This window comes from Eurosta solidaginis, chromosome 2 (genome assembly GCF_040869045.1).
Source record: "Eurosta solidaginis isolate ZX-2024a chromosome 2, ASM4086904v1, whole genome shotgun sequence".
Taxonomy (NCBI): domain Eukaryota; kingdom Metazoa; phylum Arthropoda; class Insecta; order Diptera; family Tephritidae; genus Eurosta; species Eurosta solidaginis.
Genome location: NC_090320.1, coordinates 9791200 through 9808707, shown reverse-complemented (window position 1 = coordinate 9808707; position 17508 = coordinate 9791200). Strand labels below are relative to the sequence as shown.

General features: G+C 39.2%; 1 protein-coding gene across 7 annotated transcripts in view; it reads left to right on the top strand.

Moving 5' to 3' along the window:
- The first annotated feature begins 11889 nt into the window (after window positions 1-11889).
- The window catches only part of nrv3 (nervana 3), a 146884-nt gene continuing 141265 nt past the window's right edge, over window positions 11890-17508 (top strand). The window contains exon 1 of one of the 7 annotated variants that reach the window (XM_067764338.1): window positions 11890-12003. The gene's annotated coding sequence lies outside the window, so the exon portion shown is untranslated. Of the gene's footprint in view, window positions 12177-12200; window positions 12344-12599; window positions 12735-17508 lie in introns of those variants that run through there. The other 6 variants (XM_067764339.1, XM_067764340.1, XM_067764345.1 and 3 more) reach the window with 6 other exon arrangements.

The window sequence follows — 17508 nt, the reverse complement described above, 5'->3', positions numbered from 1 at the left end:
ATTTCGAAAAACCGAAAAAGTGCGATAATTCATTACCAAAGACAGATAAAGCGACGAAACTTGGTGGATGAGTTGAATTTATGATGCAAAATAGAAAATTAGTAAAATTTTGGGCAATCGGCGTGGCACCGCCCACTTTTAAAAGAAGGTAATTTAAAACTTTTGCAAGCTATAATTTGTCAGTCGTTGAAGACATCATGATGAAATTTGGCAGGGACGTTACCCCTATTACTGTATGTACGCCTAATAAAAATTAGCAAAATCGGAGAAGGACCACGCCCTCTTTAAAAAAAAATTTTTTTTAAAGAAAAATTTTAACAAAAAATTTAATATCTTTACAGTATATAAGTAAATTATGTCAACATTCAACTCCAGTAATGATATGGTGCAACAAAATACAAAAATAAAAGAAAATTTCAAAATGGGCGTGGCTCCGCCCTTTTTCATTTAATTTGTCTAGGATGCTTTTAATGCCATAAGTCGAACAAAAATTAACCAATCCTTGTGAAATTTGGTAGAGGCTTAGCTCCTAGGACGATAACTGTTTTCTGTGAAAAAGGGCGAAATCGGTTGAAGCCACGCCCAGTTTTTATACACAGCCGATCGTCTGTCCTTCCGCTCGGCCGTTAACACGATAACTTGAGCAAAAATCGATATATCTTTACTAAACTCAGTTCACGTACTTATCTGAACTCACTTTATATTGGTTTAAAAATGGCCGAAATCCGACTATGACCACGCCCACTTTTTCGATATCGAAAATTACGAAAAATGAATTGGTAATTTTATTGGTCTATTGACGCAAAATATAACTTTAGAAAAAAACTTGGTAAAATGGGTGTGACACCTACCATATTAAGTAGAAGAAAATGAAAAAGTTTTGCAGGGCGAAATCAAAAGCCCTTGGAATCTTGGAAGGAATACTGTTCGTGGTATTACATATATAAATAAATTAGCGGTACCCGACAGATGATGTTCTGGATCACCCTGGTCCACATTTTTGTCGATATCTCGAAAACGCCTTCACATATACAACTAAGGGCCACTCCCTTTTAAAACCCTCATTAATACCTTTAACTTGATACCCATATCGTACATACACATTCTAGAGTCACCCCTGGTCCACGTTTATGGCGATATCTCGAAAAGGCGTCCACATATAGAACTAAGGCATACTCCTTTTTAAAATACTCATTAACACCTTTCATTTGATACCCATATCGTACAAACAAATTCTAGGGTCACCCCTGGTCCACCTTTATGGCGATATCTCGAAACGGCGTCCACCTATGGAACTAAGGATTACTCCCTTTTAAAATACTCATTAGCACCTTCCTTTTGATACCCATATTGTATAAACAAATTCTAGGGTCACCCCTGGTCCACCTTTATGGCGATATCTCGAAACGGCGTCCACCTATGGAACTAAGGATTACTCGCTTTTAAAATACTCATTAACATCTTTCATTTGATACCCATAGCGTACAATCGCATTCTAGAGTCACCCCTGGTCCACCTTTATGGCGATATCTCAAAACTTTAGAAAAAACTTTATAAAATGGTTGTGACACCTACCATATTAAGTAGAAGAAAATGAAAAAATTCTGCAGGGCGAAATAAAAAACCCTTAAAATGTTGGCAGGTATTACATATATAAATAAATTAGCGGTATCCAACAGATGATGTTCTGGGTCACCCTGGTCCACATTTTTGTCGATAGCTGGAAAACGCCTTCACATATACAACTACCACCAGTCCCTTTTAAAACCCTCCTTAATACCTTTAATTTGATACCCATATCGTGCAAACAAATTCTAGGGTCTCACCTGGTCCACCTTTATGGCGATATCTCGAAACGGAGTCCACCTGTGGAACTAAACATCACTCCCTTCTAAAATACTCATTAACACCTTTCTTTTGATACCCATATTGTACAAACAAATTCTAGGGTCACCCCTGGTCCACCTTTATGGCGATATCTCGAAACGGCGTCCACCTATGGAACTAAGGATTACTCCATTTTAAAATACTCATTAACACCTTTCATTTGATACCCATATCGTACAAACGCATTCTAGAGTCAACCCTGATCCACCTTTATGGCGATATCCCTAAATGGCGTCCACCTATAGAACTATGGCCCACTCCTTCATAAAATACTCCTTAATGCCTTTCATTTGATACACATGTCATACAAACACATTCCAGGGTTTCACTCGGTTCATTTTCCTACATGGTTATTTTCCCTTATGTTGTCACCATAGCTCTCAACTGAGTATGTAATGTTCGGTTACACCCGAACTTAAGCTTCCTTACTTGTTCATATTAATATTTAACATTTTTTTCTACAAACTATTTTTGCGTGCAGTGTGGACAAAGTAGTGGTGTGGAGCTTATGTAAAAGCCCATGATAGTGAGAAGAGCTTTTGGTCGCCTTTCACCATTGATTCCTATACACGCGATTGTAGCAGGCCCCTCCGACATCATCGGTTTGAGTCTTGCTTTGGGAATTTATTAGTAGCGTCTTAACTCCATAAGGTACAGCTGAGGGCTGAAATCAACTTTTGATGCGATGAGTTTGATCCCGCCTCAGCGGATTAGCGGGCTTAGAATATATCCGCGGCAAGCATACCTGTCGTAAGAGCCGCATAAAATACCAAATTGATTCAAGGGCTTTTGTACGCAACACCTTCAAGTTGTTGCCAGTGCAAAATATAGCTTCTCCAACCCAATTGTTATATTCACCTACCCTGTTACTTTAATAGCCGAGGCTCTGGTGACCCCAAGTTCCTATTGGATCTGGGGATGAGTGGGCGTGGTTGCCTTGAAGTTGTCATGTGGTCATACTAAATCGTTCGCGAGATGGTCGGGCTGGTGTCTTATTGATGCCTGAACGTACCGGATCTGCATCCGGCAGAGGACGATGAACATCGTTAACACTCCCCAAGGCCTTCGGGGAGTGTCTCTATCGCTGCAACAACAACCAGCCACATAAAACTTCAACTTCTTCATCCTTAGTCAAATTTGGTTTGGAGACAAACCGACTTCGGCGTTGTGCCAGCTTTTGTGACATTTTTGCGCTGAGAATAAAAAAGGACTAAAAACTAAAGTAGACAAAACAAAATTGCGTTGATGACGACCATGTTAAACGTTTGAGTATCCAAGATTTGAGGGCCTACTCCTGAAATATTTGGTATATTCATGAGAATGCCGCCTCATTCCGTTTTATTAAGGCCCTCGTGCGGCAAAAGCTAATATCATAAGCCTATTCAAGTTTACTGAAGTGGTCATGTAGGAAAGAGCAATTTCGGTGTATTATTTATGTATCCGTTTTCAAGCCGAGGCCTCACCTGATATCCCATTTACGAAAGCCACGCAATCAGATCGTTCTTACACATTTGCCGATTGACAATCATATCACTGTAATCAGGGTTCAAAATATCAAAGGGCTTCATTTATTTGATAACCAATTGTACTAAGTACCAAGAACAGTGTCAGCGTAGAAATGTAGCGCAGAATTATTCTTGACAACAAGTGCCTATTCAGACGTAAACTTCTCTCTCTGCGTACGTGAATGAAGCTCTGTAAGTCCCTTATCGTCCTCCTATGTAGTACAGAAGTATGAACGCCGGAAAAATCTGATGAGACTGCTCTGAGAGTTTTCGAGAGAAAAGTTCTTAATGATTGGCTCTATAGGCTTTACGCAAAGTTTAACAAAGCATACCGAATCAAACTCAGCGACTACGCTGGCTATGTCATATAATATGAGCCCAGCAGTTATATTCGTTAACACCAACCTATGGCAACGCAGAAGCAGGGAGGCATCACTATGGTTGGACTTTTGGAGAGGAATTCGGCTTCAATCCCAAGTTCAGTTTGCGAGATCAGTGTAAAATTAAGATCTGGTACCAGCCTATAAGATCAATTGCAAATGAATGGGCTGACCTTGGAAAATCCGATGGGTGAGCTAAGCTGACAGCAGCTCAAATCGATCCCTCTAGTTAGACACATTACTTTCGTAGTATGTTTTGAAAACCGTTCAACCTGCTCAAGGGATCCTGAATTACTGGCTGCATTTTTGACACTATGGAGAGCATTTTAGACTGGCAGTAATGGGATTTACGATACATGCCCTTAGTATTGAATACCCTATTGATATTTGGATAGGCTTGGCTATTTAGTCTATAATGATTACCACTATCGTGGAAGGAGGTGGGATCACAGGGTACCCGTGAACGGGTGGCCCTTTGACGATAGCTCGTGCGAATGATATAGTACTGTAACGAATTTGCTGCAAATCCTCTTATTTGCCCTTTTGCTAGGATCGTATCGCTAAACTGTTGAATAAATAACTCCAATATTGAATAACGGAAAAATGGCCTTTATTAAAATACTTCACAATAACACTCAAACTGTGCAACGAATAGCTTAATAACCAAACTCATATCTTAAAGGAAACTGACTTTCAAAATAATAGTGCTATTGCTCGCTAGATATCGTCTTACTCGTAACTGCTTGACAATTCAAATCAAACTGAATTCTTCTTACTCGCCTGCAATGCTTTTATAGTTTACGCTGCATACTTCTAGGCTCTTCGATTTCCAGAAGTTACTAGTTGTTTCGGCTACAAAATCGCCAGCCACAACTACGTGCACAAATTATTGCTCTCTCTTGTGACAACTCAGATAAGATATATGCATGTATTTGTGCATTGCCGCTCAGATGTTCGTATACGTACATATGTGTAGACGCAATTATTTATTCGTTTATGTAGATACATAATGATGAATTATTGATGTGCATTCACGTCACTGGTTAGCATCGCTTAGAGACGATAGCATCGCTCAGTGCTGCTAACATTCGTTACACTGCCCTCCACCTAAGTCTGATCGTCCCGATCAGACAAATCTCTCGATCTAAACGCCGCTAGCATCTCCAAATGAACCACCTTTCTATTTCGTGGTTTCCCAATGGTTTGTATGCGGTAGATGGAATTACTGATCTTCTTCACAACCTTGTACGGGCCTTCCCAAATGCACCGAATTTTGGCTGGAACACCTTTCCGCCGGAGAGGGTTGTTTAACAGTACCAAATCTCCCTCCAAGAACCCTTCCGAATTATTGTTCTCATTGTACCTGCGTTTGATCTTACTACTCATTATCCTTAGTCGTTTCCTCACACTCTGTTGTTTGACCAATGAACTACTTCGCAGAGCTTGCGCTTGACGGATTGGCTTGACAGTATCGTTCCGCCGTTTCCCAACAGAAGTGCGCGATGGCTTGAAACCACCCTTGCATGCTTCCTGCAAAATTCTTGCAGTCGTTTTAGTGCGTCCATTAGGGTTTGTCAATGCCGGTGTTTTTGTCGCAGGTACTTTTGATTTCGCTTTGTTTGGCCCATTCGTTTCATCAACCTTTACCTTTGACTTTCGTGGCCTTTGTCGACTTTTCTCCACCAGTACTCGATTACTGCTGAAACCTTTTTCCAAACTAAAGTTAAGTGGCACATCTTGGTTCTCATAACGCATCACCCTTCTCTGCATATCGATCTTGATGTCATGGTCAACCAAGAAATCCACTCCCAATATAACTTCATCAACAATCTCCGCCACAACAAATTTGTGTAGAACCATGACCTTCCCAATCAATACTTCACATATCACTTCTCCCTGAACTCGGTTATACTCGCCAGTGACCGTACGCAACTTTGCTCCAGGTAACGGTTTTACTCTCCTGTTGACCAAGTCAGATCGGATCAAGGAATGAGATGCGCCCGTATCTACAGTCAGTACTCGTTCTTTGCCATCCACATTCCCTCTGACGGTAAGACTGCTCGATTTTCTACCAATTTGCGACACAGATATCACAGGGCATTCAATAGCTGGATCTAGCTCTCTACCTCTTACTCGCTCTTGCTCATTTCCGCCAGCTTTGCGTTTACGGCCACCCACATTGTTGGAACTATTAGCACCAAGATCGCAATGACGTGCAATGTGACCTGGGTTGCCGCACTTGAAACATTTAATAACTCCGGCATTCTTCTGTTGAGATCCCTTCAGTGCTTCCAAAATTGGGTCTACCCACTCTGGCCTTTCTACTTCCACACGGCGTGCTTTGAAAACTGGCTTACACAGAAGCGACGCTGTTTCCTGAATCAGAGCTTGTGACACCGTTTCTGCGAATGTTGGCTTTGGGTTTGCGTATGTAGCTCGCTTCGTTTCCACGTCCCGTATGCCATTTATGAAGCTCTGAATCTTCACTCTTTCCGTGTATTCCACGGGTGCATCCGCATTTGCAAGATGAGCCAATCTTTCAATGTCAGAAGCAAACTCCTGCAAGGTCTCGTTAGCTTTTTGGTAGCGGTTTTGCAATTCTATTTGAAATATCTGTTTCCTGTGTTCGCTTCCGTATCGCCGTTCTACAGCAGCCATCAATGCGTCATAACTGTTCCGTTCGTATTCTGGAATAGTCTGTAAGATTTCGGCAGCTGGTCCTTTCAATGCTACGAAGAGTGCGGCAACTTTATCTTCCGCATTCCAGTTGTTCACTGCTGCGGTCTTCTCAAACTGTAGCTTAAAGACCTGGAAAGGAACAGAACCGTCAAAGGATGGTGTTTTTACCTTTGAATTACTCGCTGAAACTGCAGGACGATTTAATTGTAACTGCTCCATACGACCCTTCAAATCATCGACTTCTGCCTGAAATTGAGCGATTTTTGCATCCTGCGCTTCCAGCTTTGATGTTACCCTTGCTTCCTGTGCTTCTAACTGTGAAGACATTTGTGCCACCTGCAATGATAAGCGCTCCTCTTGTTCTTCCATCTTTGATGTTATGCGTGTCTCCTGCGATTCCAGTTGGGATGCCATATATGTCTTCTGTTCTTCCAATTGCATTTCCATCTTGGATGTAATCTGTGTCGACATTTCTGACATTCGCGTTTCTTGTGCTTCAATCTTCGATGTTATTCGTGTCTCTTGGGATTCCAGTTGTGATGCCATATATGTCTTCTGTTCTTCCATCTTGGATGTTATACGGTTCTCCTGCGATTCCATATATGTCTGCTGTTCTGCCAGTTGAGATGACACTGTCGATGTTTGAGCAGATATTGCAGCTAAAATCATGTTCAAGTCTGTACTGGTAACCGTCTGCGATGTTTCGTTCTTCTCTTCAATTTTTGTTGTCTCCTCGCCATCAAGATGAAAGACATGCTCTTCCACATCAATTCCTTCTGCTTCCATTGCTTCTCGTAGCCGTGCCTGAAGTTCGAGTTTAACGCCGCTTGTATTCAATCCACGGCTCTCCAACTCCTTCTTCAGTTGCGGGATCTTCAATTCACTTAACTTTGCCATGTCCTTGTTGTCCTCTAGAATTTATTCAACAATTCCTCTTCTGACACCAATTGTAACGAATTTGCTGCAAATCCTCTTATTTGCCCTTTTGCTAGGATCGTATCGCTAAACTGTTGAATAAATAACTCCAATATTGAATAACGGAAAAATGGCCTTTATTAAAATACTTCACAATAACACTCAAACTGTGCAACGAATAGCTTAATAACCAAACTCATATCTTAAAGGAAACTGACTTTCAAAATAATAGTGCTATTGCTCGCTAGATATCGTCTTACTCGTAACTGCTTGACAATTCAAATCAAACTGAATTCTTCTTACTCGCCTGCACTGCTTTTATAGTTTACGCTGCATACTTCTAGGCTCTTCGATTTCCAGAAGTTACTAGTTGTTTCGGCTACAAAATCGCCAGCCACAACTACGTGCACAAATTATTGCTCTCTCTTGTGACAACTCAGATAAGATATATGCATGTATTTGTGCATTGCCGCTCAGATGTTCGTATACGTACATATGTGTAGACGCAATTATTTATTCGTTTATGTAGATACATAATGATGAATTATTGATGTGCATTCACGTCACTGGTTAGCATCGCTTAGAGACGATAGCATCGCTCAGTGCTGCTAACATTCGTTACAGTACTTTTAGTGTATGATCAGCAGAGATTATAGAGAAAGCTGAGTACATGTTGCGGATACTGCAGGACTTAGAGCTTTCTTCTTTTTTCGTGAACTTAGTCTTTCTGAAGTGCTTCTGATACCTAACTTGAACAGGATGCTGAGGCGCTGCTATCTATGTCTGTAAAATTGGCTCATGTAAAACCTGGTTCGTGCAATGGATATGCAAGGACGTTATTCTCTCCAAAGTTCATACTACGCGAAAGGGAAATTTCAAATATCAACCTGCAACCTGACCACAGAGGTAATTAGATCATGTACTACAGAGGCTCCATACGTGATATGCCACACAAAACCTATCGATATCTTCATGAAAGAAACGGCATCCAAGAGTGCTCCAAGGCTTTGGGGCATAAGACTTTGGGAAGAATGAGCATACTGTGATATTTGCATTCTGCTGTCAACGGCTCGCATTCACCATACCATATGTTTGCATGAAGATAAACTAATTGGTTCGTGGAGTGGGAATATTTGGAACACTACGACCAAGGCCTTCAGCATCAAGGAAGCTCTTTATACCTCGGAGTTATTAATAGTTGTATCTATCAGCGCTGCTTTGGCGAGGTTAACAAGAGGTGGAAGCGATTACAGTCCTTAATAAAAAAAAGGTTCAGCATCAAAAATTGAAAGTGGGTGGGCCTCTGGAGTTTCCACACAAATTAACAGGATGAGCTAATGAGAAGGAACTTAAAGTGTAGCTTTTAAACATTCGACAGCCTTTTTTCTATATTTTTTGTTGGTTATTTCATGAGCTGTGGAATCAAAGCGATGCATTGACGCTTATTGGGGTAAAAAGTGATTCGTCACAGCAACCAAGTGGTTAATGTTTTTATACTCAGCTGAGCAGAGCTCTCAGAGTATATTAACTTTGTTCGCATAACGGTAATCCGTAACGGCATAAACTAATCGAGATAGATATAGACTTCTATATATCAAAATGATCTGGGCAAAAAAAGAAATTCATTTAGCCATGTCCGTCCGTCCGTCCGACCATCCGTAAACACGATAACTTGAGTAAATTTTGAGGTATCTTGATGAAATTTGGTATTAGGTTCCTGGGCGCTTATCTCAGATCGCTATTTAAAATGAACGAAATCGGACTACAACCACGCCCATTTTTCGATATCGAAAATTTCAAAAAACCGAAAAAGTGCGATAATTCATTACCAAAAACGGATATAGCGATGAAACTTGGTAGCTGCGTTGACCTTATGACGAAAAATAGAAAACTAGTAAAATTTTGGACAATGGGCGTGGCACCGCCCACTTTGAAAAGAAGGTAACTTAAAAGTTTTGCAAGCTGTAATTTCGCAGTCGTTGAAGATATCATGATGGCAGGCACGTTCCTCCTATTACTATATGTGCGCCTAATAAAAATTAGCGCAATCGGATGAAGAACACGCCCAGTTTAAAAAAAAAATTTTTAAAGCCAAATTTTATGAAAAATTTCAATATCTTTACAGTATATAAGTAAATTATGTCAACATTCAACTCCAATAATGATATGGTGCAACGAAATACAAAAATAAAAGAAATTTCAAAATGGGCGTGGCTCCGCCCTTTTTCTTTTAATTTGTTTAGAATACTTTTAATACCATAATTCGAACAAAAATTTACCAATCCTTATGAAATTTGGTAAGAGCAAAGCCTCTATGACGATAACAATTTTCTGTGAAAATGGGCGAAATCGGTTGAAGCCATGCCCAGTTTTTATACACAGTCGACCGTCTGACCTTACGCTCGGCCGTTAACATGATAACTTGAGCAAAAATCGATACATCCTTACTGAACTTAGTTCACGTACTTATCTGAACTCAATTTATCTTGGTGTTAAAAATGGGCGAAATCCGACTATGACCACGCCCACTTTTTCGATATCGAAAATTTCCAAAAATGAAAAAAATGTCATAATTCTATACCAAATAAAAAAGGGAAGAAACATGTTGATTGGATTGCTTTATTGACGCCTTCACATATACAACTAAGGGCCACTCCCTTTCAAAACCTTCATTAATACCTTTAGTTTGATACCCACTTGGTACAAACACATTCTACAGTCACCCCTGGCCATCTTTATGGCGATATCTCGACAAGGCGTCCACCTATAGAACTAAGGCCCACTCCCATTTAAAATACTCATTAACACCTTTCATTTGATACCCATATCGTACAAACACATTCTAGAGTCACCCCTAGTCCACCTTTATGGCGATATCTCGAAAAGGCGTCCACCTATAAAACTAAGGCCCACTCCCATTTAAAATACTCATTAACACTTTTCATTTGATACCCATATCGTACGTTCGAAAAGGCGTCCACCTATAGAACTAAGGCCCACTGCCTTTTAAAATACTCATTAACACCTTTCATTTGATACCCATATCGTACAAACACATTCTAGAGTCACCCCTGGTCCACCTTTATGGCGATATCCCGAAAAGGCGTCCACCTAGTGAACTAAGGCCCACTCCTTTTAAATAATTACCAACACCTTTCATTTGGTACCCATATCGTACAAACGTATTCTAGAGTTACCCCTAGTCCACCTTTATGGCGATATCAAGAAAAGGCGTCCACCTATAGAACTAAGGCCCACTCCCATTTAAAATACTCATTAACACCTTTCATTTGATACCCATATCGTACAAACACATTCTAGAGTCACCCCTGGTCCACCTTTATGGCGATATCTCGAAAAGGCGTCCACCTATAGAACTAAGGCCCACTCCCATTTAAAATACTCATTAACACCTTTCATTTGATACCCATATCGTACAAACACATTCTAGAGTCACCGCTGGTCCACCTTTATGGCGATATCTCGAAAAGGCGTCCACCTATAGAACTAATGCCCACTGCCTTTTAAAATACTCATTAACAACTTTCATTTGATACCCATATCGTACAAACACATTCTAGAGTGACCCCTGGTCCACCTTTATGGCGATATCTCGAAAAGGCGTCCACCTATAGAACTAAGGGCCACTGCCTTTTAAAATACTCATTAACGCCTTTCATTTGATACCCATATCGTACAAACACATTCTAGGGTCACCCCTGGTCCACCTTTATGGCGATAATTCGAAAAGGCGTCCACCTATAGAACTAAGGCCCACTCCCATTTAAAATACTCATTAACACCTTTCATTTGATACCCATATCGTACAAACACATTCTAGAGTCACCCCTGGTCCACCTTTATGGCGATATATCGAAAAGGCGTCCACCTATAGAACTAAGGCCCACTGCCTTTTAAAATACTCATTAACACCTTTCATTTGATACCCATATCGTACAAACACATTCTAGAGTCACCCTGGTCCACCTTTATTTATGGCGATATCCTTAAATGGCGTCCACCTATAGATCTATGGCCCACTGCCTTTTAAAATACTCTTTAATACCTTCCATTTGATACCCATGTCATACAAACATATTCCAGGGTTACCCTAGGTTCATTTTCCTATATGGTGATTTTCCCTTATTTTGTCTTCAAAGCTCTCAGCTGAGTATGTAATGTTCGGTTACACCCGAACTTAGCCTTCCTTACTTGTTTTTTTTTGCGTATATAAATCAACAAGCAATATTAATAATTCCATAGCTTACCGTTTTTTTGAGGAGCATTCTCCTAGCCTATCCAAGCCGGCTTATAACTGTCAGCCTTCCCACTCGCATACCTACAGCCATATATGTACATATGTTAGTGTAAAAGATTGCATAAAAGCTTTCGACAACAAAAAAATCTATTACTGCAATCTTTAACAAATTCAATTTAAGCTTTTTAGCACAATTCTAGAGAACGTCGACTTCCAGCTGCGGCGCTACGCTGCGATAACACTTGGCCAGCTTAGAGCAACAGAACGACAAATTGTTTCGGTCAGTTGCAGCGAAGACACTCATCATTGGCGTTTTAACTGTGGACGGTAGCTCCTCGATTTGTCGTTTAGTGCGGAATAAAAATACAACAAAAAAGCAGTAGGCAAAAAAAGCAAAAAAAAAAAAATTATGAGCAAGATTACTACATAGCCGTTATAGACTAACTAAAGATTATATAAAAAGTGTGTTTGTGTTTGCGGGCGGATTACAATATTGAAAACTTACAAAAAAAGGAATTTTTAGTGAGAGTGGTTTCAATAAAACTGAAAATTGTGTGAATTTTTCGAAAAAAATAGATTTGCTGGAATTTTAGTTCCTCTCGCTCTTTCTCGCTCATACAAATGCGCAAATGAAGGCAATACCGTGAAAATTACATAAAGCTTGGTGAAAAATCGAACATTGGAAAATTTTCAAAAACTTCTTGCTACTGCAGAATTTTGTATGAAAACAGACTTTATGTTAGATTTTTGTGAAGTTTGGAAAATAATTTTGTGAGAAAGTAGAAATGTTAAAATTATTGAAAGTGAAAATGTCAGAAATTTGTCACTTTTCATATGTGTGCAAGCGTGTGTGTGTGTGTGTGTCTAGTAACAGCCTGCGTTTGTGTGTTTGTGTGTGAAGCTAAAAAAAAGTATATGTTATCCTAGTCACTTTGAAATACACAACAAGTTTGAAATATTTTGTAAAGTTTTGAAGTAAAGTTTTGTTTTTGCAAAAATCCTATTTTCAAAATTTGTGCAAAATTAAAAAAAAAGAAGGAATCATAAAGGACTACCAAGGACAGCTGTGTGAGCAAGGCGTCAAAAGGAAGTGATATAACATGCCATAAGGTGAAACAAATTTTTTGAAAATTGAGAATGTGTCGAAAATTTGAAATAGCACGCTTAGTGCTGTATTTTTCAAAATTATAAAATTTAAAAATTATCTTAAAAAAAAAAGAAAAATTTGGAAAAAAATTTACCGATTTTGTAACACTTTCGTTGAAAACTAGGCGCCACAGCGCGTGAGAGTAAGAGCGAGAGAGCAAGCGTTGCTCAGAGCGCAATTAAAACGAACGAATATAGCAATAGCTTGTGTCTAATAAAAGTGTACTCTAACGGCATACTCGACTGCCTTAAACAGCAGATGTTACGAGCAAGAATATATATGTATATATAGCGATGGTATAATACATAACTTGGACTCTGTGTGCCAGTGCTTTAGTGACACGCATTCTTGTATTTTGTTGTTTTTTCAATCGTCTTTTTTTTTTGTATTTGTGTCTACGCGCCTCTAAGTATGCTACGAGTGCTTTTGTGTATTGTTTGTATGTATGTATGTGTTGGTATCACCAGGCTATATAGCAGACTTCCTCTTTAACGACACATTCGCTTCATCGCTCAATATTTTATACGATAGCGATTTCTTGACCGAAATGATTTTCAACGTTTTTCGGCACGAACGAATATGTGTTGTTTGTGTAAATAACTATCAGCCGCTCACTTACTCTTTATTATACCGTTAGATTTTTGCTCCATTTTCCAATAATGTCGTCGTCCTTGTTTGCTTCTTTTTAATACCATGTCTCCGCTTGCCTGTGGGTATGTCGCCTTAATATCGTCATCTGTGTTACCGAACGTGTTTTGTTGTTGTTGTTAGTTTTCGCCTAAGAAAGCTTGCGCAATCAGAAGTCCTTACGGTAGAAATATTTATAGTTTTCTTTATTCTTATTAAATTTTTTTGTAATTTTTTTGTGGTGTATATTATTTGCTATTCACTGCCGTTTGCTATTTATGCTGCCATCACAAGCCCGAACAAAACGCATAAAGATCCCTGAAAAAAATGCGATTTGTCTAGAATGAACCCGGAATGAGTCGCAAAGGAATATGCGACTATAGGCAGTTCTGATCTCCTTAAATGGGTTGGGGTGATCCCTTTTGTTTTGGCATGCCCCAAGGAAACTCCAATTGTAAGTGTTTATGTCTTAATGGGTATCGTAAAAGGGGTCCTCTTCATACCCCAATGGGCGCTGTCGGACAGGTCCTTTTTCTAATCTCCTTTATACCCTTTCGGGTACGGGTACGTGTCCTCTTTGTACCTCTACGGGTACTGTCGGAAAGATTCTCTTCTTACGCACTATCATACAGTATTCTTTGGAAATTCTTACGTACTTTAAAATTTTTGAAACTCTAAAACAATATGTATTTTATATTTTTTTGTATTGGTGTTGTAGAAAAATTAAAATAGAACAATAACGGAAAATATGGTCCCAGTATTTTAGGTTCATTATAGTGCTCTGAATTTTTCTTAAATAATTCGACTCAATCACATTCTTGTTTATTTTACTCATTTCGTTTCCAATTGCAGCCAAAAGTGAATAGAGGGAATCAATTTTATCCCAATGTAGACAAAAGAGATCCGTCGCAGACCACTCTCATACGGGATTAATCGCACGATTCTTCGCAGGTGTATCGAAAGTCTTGTTACACCAGATTGTGCGGTAACAAAGCCTTTATAGCGTATCCATAATGAATCTCTCAGACCCATACTTTTCTCTGGGTTTTCATATAACTCATTATTATACCTCCTTCGATAGTCGCCGTCTGCATCAGGCACAGACTATAAAACTTCCGTAGAACTTTTCTCTCGAACACTTCAAGAGCCATCTGATCTTCTCTCGACACCGTCTTTGATTTCGAGCAATGCATGTTGAGCGACTTATAGAGCGTGATATTTGTTCATCGAGAGAGGACTTTACTTTTCAATTGCCTACTCAGTCCAAAGTTGCACTTGTTGGCAAGAGTTATTCTCCGTTTGATTTCTAAGCTGGCATTGTTTTTGCACTTAATGCTGGCATTTTTATTAGGAGTGTATTAAAGTGAAACTTAAAAAAATGGCTCCAAAACAGTTTTGAAATAATTTCGAAAATAATCCAGAATTGTACCGAAAAGATACCAAAAATAATCTCAAAGTAGCCTCAATATTAATACTAAAATAATCCCGAAGTGATCCTGAAAAAAAGTGGTCACGAAAATTATACAGAAGTGATCCCAAAATTCTTGGGTAAAGCTTCATCAAAAATTTTGAAAAAAAAAATTTCCAATTAGAAAAAATTGTTTCTAGGCAGGATCGCCTCTGGCTGTGGTTTGGCAAAAACTCCGCGTGTATTTCTGCCATGAAAAGCTTTTCATGGAAACTTCATTATGCAGTCGCCGCCCAGCCAATTTGTAAACAAGTTAAAGAGCAGTACGACGAAAATGAGAAGAGAATATCGGCTTAAATCTTCACAGAGGTAAATCGCGCCAAGTATTTTTTTTATTCTGAAATTGCCCAAAATCGCTTTGAAATAGTTCCGAAATGATCCTTAAAATAATCCGGAAATGTACCTGAAGTTATCCCAGAACTAGACAACCCCAAAGTAGTTCTAAAATGGTCCAAACATATACGGTACATTTCTGTTCCCTTTAAAACTTGATCAAAATCCATTAATCCGCTAGCCAAGTAGCAATTAAGGCAGTATTCTGTCATGGGACATGTGGGAATATATGAAAATGAGCTAGCTTAACAGACCGCATCCCTCGAAGCTTGTAACGTAGATGTCTCAATCAGATTGGATGAAATTCAAAGAAGGCGAGAGTTGCACATGATCGCCCAAGCGGGGAAAGCGTGGAACCAAGCGCGTGGCTGCAAAGTGGTGAAGATTATGGGCATGTCTTACAACCTTGGACTAACAAAGTGACACTTATCATTGAAAAGAGACGACTGGTCACTGCCTTCTGGCATCATATGCTTTTAAATCAGGCTTATAATGATAGTAGTTGTGGGAAAACGGATTGGAGATGGAAACGGTCGAGCATGTTTCATGCTCGTGCCCTGTACTCGCCAGGCTAAGACTCCAGCTGTAGGTCCTAGAAAGCTTCTTGTATTTGCCAAGAGAATGAAGTAAGCTTGGTAATCCTCTCTGATATTATAAGAATCACGAAGTCAGTTGAAGATTAATGCCCACTCAGTATACATATATACATTTTACTAGATTAGGCCAGGTTCTCCAAACAATCGGAAAATTGAAAAAGTTGCTGCATAACTTCAGCTGCGACAATGTCGAGGATGTGAAAGTATATAGAGAAGACTCTTCTTGTAGTATATCTTTTTAAGAGAGAGAGAGAGAGAGAGATTAAATTTTGATATCGGATGACAAAAAATTCCCCAGTATCTTCAGCAGATGCCTACAAACGAGCAACAGTTCAGTTATATATTAGATAGCTTTTGACGCTTTCATTGACAACTAGCACTGTCGAGCGATCTTTCCCCACCTTACGCCGTTTAAAGTCATATCTTCGCAAGATGATGACATAAGAGCATTTGAATGGATTGGGGTTAATTCATATGCAGGCAGATATTACAGAAAAAATGGGCGCTAATGAGGTGCTGGACAGCTTGTTTTGATGGAGCTTTACGGCCGGGAAATGAGAGGGCGAAGTTAAATTTTCTTTTTTCTCTCCTACGCGTTTCGACGCTCTCACGTCTTCCTCAGGGAGCCTGATAGTACTATTTTAAAAAACAATTCATTAACTGCCTTTATTGATTTCCAATTTTTTTCGCTCAACCTTCCTTTGTAGAATTCGCCCATGCATGAAGCTCACAGCGAGCTATAGTAGATATAGGAATCAATAAAGTACTGTCAGCTGTGTTATTGGAAATGAAAATAGTCCTGTATCAATTTTTCGAAAGGTCTTAATTTCGTATGCTAACTCATTTTACTATCGCAATTTACTACTTGAAATGCAGATTTGCAATTATATAATGACATATGAGTACATACTTTGCTTAGTCTTAGTATTTGCGAATAAATGCAAGTACATAATTTTATGACTTCCTTTTGCGACTTTTTTTTCGGTTTCATACTAAATTTTCCTTAGCACGCGAAAATACTGAGAGGTGAAACAACTTTGCATTGTGACCTAGTCAGAGTTTTATTGTTTGTAAGAAAGTGTTGAAAGCAAATTTAAATGCAAAGCGGATATTTACCTTAAGTAAATATCACATGACCTGAATTATTGGGGGCTGGTCGGTTGCAACAAAAACAGTCGGCTGGTAGGCAACAAATATTGTGTGAATTTGGTTATTTTGTTTATATAACTTGTTTGTTATTAGTGCTACCAGCATTTAACTTTTCACCAACACTTCTAAAGGAAATGTAGCGCCCGTATTACGTCTAGATCGAGTTATTTTTAAAAAATATTAACATTTTTGTACCAGCAATTACTGAAATACAGTCTTTCTTCTGGTCTTACTTAGTTTTTAGCAGTCAAAGTGTACCTCATATGAATATGATAACATGATAAAGCCATATATTTTGGTTCATTAGTTATCTACAGCGCTTAATCACTCTACCGCGTTTCTTTCAGTGCTCGACACTAGTTAGTTAATAGAAGAGGCTTTCATACTTTGTAAATGGTTAGCCATAAGATAGCATTTTATTGCTCTCACTCTTTCAACCATTAAAGATAGTTTCTTCAGTCCCTTCAACATCGCTGCAGCATATAATCCCGACTTCCAGAATCCCAACAATTTTCAGAAATCCCTACAAGATACAAGCCGGATATAACAAAATCCCGACCAATA